The following is a 5,046-nucleotide window of genomic DNA, read 5'->3' on the forward strand; positions in this document are numbered from 1 at the left end:
CAATGCTCACCTCTTCACCATGGCTGCCCCCTGCAGTACCTATTCTCCTTCACTAGATGTCTTCACATGTCATTCAATTGGGAAGAATGAAAATGGAAAATTGTATTAAATACTTACCGTAATTTTCCTTCCCTGGTGCCAAATCCATGGCAGCCTACTACAACATGTATGCTGCCATATTGGTGTCTGGAAAAGATGTGAGTGGAGCACTTTATGCACCACCTTGAGGGGGCCCCACCATGAAGCCATGTAATGATGCATTGAATAGTGCTGAGGTTATCACTGGTTCGCTAAGAGGATCCAGAGAGGTCCAGGATCCAGTGCTTCATGGGAATAGACTGCAGGAATCTGCTAAAGAAAAAAAAAAACAAATTCAGACTGACCAGGTTGGAAGAGTTGAGATTTGGAAGCCCAGAAACAGACTTTACCTAAGGCAAAAAGAGAGGAAAAATACTCCTTTAGAAAATCAACCCTGTACTGCATACTGCAATAGTCCCTTCCATTGCTCTAAGCCTCCTTCAAATCTCCCAATTCCTTAGATTTTGCTGTTGTGATCTGACTTCCTGTTAGAGGGTGGCTACATTCTTTCTCCATGGTTATACTGTATATAGGAATGTAGCCACCCTCACTTGTTCAGTGAGATGGACTATGAACTATGGGATGTGTAGTGTGCATAGAGCAGGGTACACGATGCAACATGCACACATCTTATTCTGAGCAAACAGAAGTGAGGGGGGAAAAGGAAAGGCCTGGAAGCTTACAGAGGACAGAAAAACACAGTAATAAACATTTTAATGAAAAACGGATTACAAAGCCATTAACCACTTGCCTTCCAGAGGAAATCCCCCCCCCCTTTCCTGACCATGCCATTTTTTACGATACGGCACTGTGTTACTTTGACAATTGCGCAGGCATGCAACACTGTACCCAAATTAAATTTATTTTCCCACAAATAGAACTTTCTTTTGGTGGTATTTGATCATCTGTATGTTTTTATTTTTTGTGTTATTAAAAGACCATTTTGAAAAAAAATATATATATTTTTCACTTTTTGCTATAAAACATGTCCAGTAAAAAAATTTAAAAACAAATTTTGTTATAAATTTAGGCCAAAATGTCTTTGCTAAAAAAAAATCCCAATACGTGTAAATTAATTGGTTTACGTGAAAGTTATAACGTCTACAAATGGCGGTATATATACTGAAATTTTTATTTTTTTTAATACTAGTAATGGTGGCGATCAGCGACTTATAGTGAGCCTGCGTCAGGCATTCTGACACTGGGGGGGAACTGACTAACTGTCCCTGACATCCTCAGCGACACCAATACAGCACTGAAACTCTACTAATGGGCAGGAAGGGGTTAACATCTGGAGTGATCAAATGGTTAACTGTGTGCTGTGTTTGCTTTACATGCTGCTGTGTATTTCTCTACTGTGCAGAGAAATACACAGCAGCATGTTCTCGCTGGCAGGAGAGAGACCTGTGTTGTTTACACACAGGTCTCTCCCCTGTCAGTGTCACTCAGCGATCGCCAGGTGCCGGCGGAGAATCTCCATCCGGGACCCGGTGATTGACATCTGTAGCCACCAATGGCGGCACACGCTTATTCTTAGTGTTGTATCATTATACCAGCCTATGTACAGTATATGGCTTAGATTCCCGCATACACTTGCTGCAAAGGCCTTATTATGTTACGTATATGTATTTGTATAGACAAATGGATGGATCTCCTGTGTATACTATACCCTCTGTTACATTCCTATTGATGTCAGTCCTTTCTGGCCAAATATGTTTTTAGTGGATAATGAATAAAGATGGACTTTTTATATGATCTGGGTGTGCTGATCACCATTATTCTCTGTTGTTGAAGTACAGATCAAAGGAAAGACTTTTTATAATGCAAACTAAATGTCATCCATTTAGGGTTAAAGTATATGTGAATCCTCACCTTGTAAAACAACCCATTCAGTTTAAAATCAAAATGAAAGGCAAAATATTTGTGTATAGATAGAAAAAAACCTTAAAAAAAAAATCAATTTTTACCCCATTTTTTTAATAAGTGATCACACCCCCTCTGTTCTCAGATGCATAAGAAGCTCAGAGAGCGGGGGGAGGAGAAACAGCAGGATACTGATCTTCCTAGTGAATGGCTGTGCAGGAGGGGGGGAGGTGTCAGCACAAGTCTGATTATCAGAGAGCAGGCTGAGTTCCCAGCACAGCTAGAGAACTGACCACGCTGTGCTCTCATCCTTAGTGTGGTCAGTTTATAATAGGAACGCAGAAGAACTGGCAGGAACACCAGGGATTTCACACAAAGGAAGCAATACAGAACAGGATACTTTTTCATACGTGTACACGGTACAGCAGGCACATATCAGGAATATGGATTTACAAATACTTTGACATTTCCTTTAAAGAAGAAGCATCATCACAGCGGAACTTCACCCTCCCCCCCTCTCAGGTGACACCATTATGATGCATGTGCAGAGGTACCCACAGGCTCCATCCTGGCAGAGCCCACCAACATATCTGCATACAGGCAGGTGATTACTGTGCATGCGCACAGACTGGGAAATCTATGGACTGCCCTGGTAACATGCACCCAGATTCCAGGGGGACAGTGCATGTGTAGATGTGTGACGCGCAAACAAACAAAAAGCGCACCAACCTTGCGCATTACCTCAGTAAGCCAAAATGTTTTAGTTACTTATTAGATACTTCATTGTTTGTGAGTATTACTCTGTAACTAATACATTTTGGCTTACTGAGGTAATGCGCAAGGTTGGTGCGCTTTTGTTTGTTTTCACTTCACAGTATTGGTCGGGCTTCTCCAGCCTTGTTTGAAGCTGCACAACCCCATATGCACTGGTGGTAGAAACTTTCAAGTCCTGGTTCCATCTACCTACCCCGGGTTGGGTCACAGAGCGCAAGAGAGTTTGTTTTCTGTAGATGTGTTGCAGGGCTCTCTTGGTACCCAAGTCCTATGGCACATCTGGGCACATGCAGGGGTGGGGAGAGATTCCTGCCTCCATGAAAGCTGCAGCACCAATAATGTATGATAAACAATGTCTCCAAAGATAGGTTCCCTTAAAGTGTTTGTAAACCCTCATCTTGTAAACCAACCCATTCAGTTTTACACAGAAATGAAAGGCAAACCATTCCTTTTCCCCCTTATAAGTGATCACATCCCCTGTTCTCAGTAGCACAGAGAGGTGTGGGAGGAGAAACAGCAGTACAATGAGCTTCCCAGCGAATGGCTGTGCGGGGGGGGGGGGGTTGTGGCAGAAGTCTGATCATTGGAAGAGAGCGGGCTGGGTTCCCAGCACAGCTAGAGGACTGACTACGCTTTGCTCTCATGCAGAGAGGATGGTAGGAACACCAGGGATTTCACACAAATGAAGCAATACAAAGAGAAGAGGGGACTTTTTCATACAAGTACATGGTACAGCAGGCACATATCAGGAATATGAAATGTTGGGTTTACATATTCTTTGACATTTCCTTTAAAGAAATCACATAGTAAAGCGGGACATCACCCTCCCCCCCTCGGGTGACACCATTATGGTGCATGTGCAGACGTAATCACAGGCTCGGACCTGGCAGAGCCCACCAACACATCTGCATACAGGCAGGTGATTTACTGTGCATGCGCAAAAACTAGGGAATCTATGGACTTCCCTGGTAACATGCACCCAGATTCCTTTAATTTTTTTAAGGATTGTAGATGTTTATGATGTCAACCCCGTCTTACCAAATGTTTTCAGAATGGGGCAGCCTCTGGCTTCATATGTTAGTTTGTACAGAACAGCCATTTTTAACCAGGGTTACCCAAAACCCTAGGGTTCCTCCAGAGGTTGCTAGGGGTTCCCTGAACTGTGACTGAATGTCCTCCTATTGGATGTGTCTACAGAGTTCCAGAACCCAACACTGCCTGACCAAAGCCAATAGCCTTGCCTGACCAAAGCCAATAGACACCAAAGATCTTTTTTTAGCTATCCAAAACGGGGGCATTCTTCCTACTGACCACCAATGTAAGGGATGTTTTTGTACCGCCCGATGATTCATTGAATTTAGTAAGGATTTGCCAATCCAAGACCTGAAAATGATGTTAGGGGTTCTCCTGGGGTATAAGGGTTGAGAAAGGCTGGCATCAAGGGAGAACTTTGCCTACATTTTTGTAATCTGAACAGTTTTATGGGTTGGTGAAAGTGCAGGGAAGAGGTTGACATTTACCAAGACTCAGAGGTCAAGTGTCCTTATGTAGGTTTAGACTCAGAGTCCAAAATTAGACCTCCTTCTGGGACATTGTTCACCTGTGTAACGCCAATTCTGGGAGTGTGATATGTGTCTGCTATACAAAGCTGAAACATGAGGTCAGACTGAAATGTATGGAAATACGAGTAGCTGTAAGAATAGAATTAGGAGCAAAAACACACACAAAAAACCCCCCCAAAAACACTAAATTATAAAATGTATTATTGAACAAAAAATACAATTTATGTTAAAACCAACATTTCTCAAGGATCCCAAGGCTGTGTACACACTGTATGTAAGACTCATCCAGCTCCTGGGCTCCATTTGCTAGGTGGGAGCAATAGAAGTGAAGGAAGACTGCAACTTCTGATGCAATGTAAAGTAAATCCTTTATTGAGCATGAATATATAAATATCATATAAAGTAGAGTATAACATAAAATAAAAATCCAACCAATCTGGATTCCAGTTGATTGCAGAGGAAGCCAGGAATCTGCTCTAAACATCTTTTATGGCATTTCTTTGTGTGAAGTCTATACAGTGGTGGAGTTTGGTTTTGTGCTGCCCTAGGAATGATTAAAATCAGATGCCCCTCCATCTAAATTTGTCCCATCCCTTCCTGTTTAAGATCCACTCCTTCAGGACAGGACAGGAGGGGGACAGTGTAACAGAGGAGCAGTGGGACAGGAGGGGGTGCAATAAGATAGGGGGGGCAGTGAGACAGGAGAGTGCGCAACAGGACAGGGGGGACACTGGGACAGGAAGGGGGGCAACAGGACAGGTGGAGCAGT

Source organism: Staurois parvus, unplaced genomic scaffold (assembly GCF_062004578.1).
Source record: "Staurois parvus isolate SC_StPar_1 unplaced genomic scaffold, SC_StPar_1.0 ptg001132l, whole genome shotgun sequence".
In the NCBI taxonomy this organism is placed as follows: Eukaryota; Metazoa; Chordata; class Amphibia; order Anura; family Ranidae; genus Staurois; species Staurois parvus.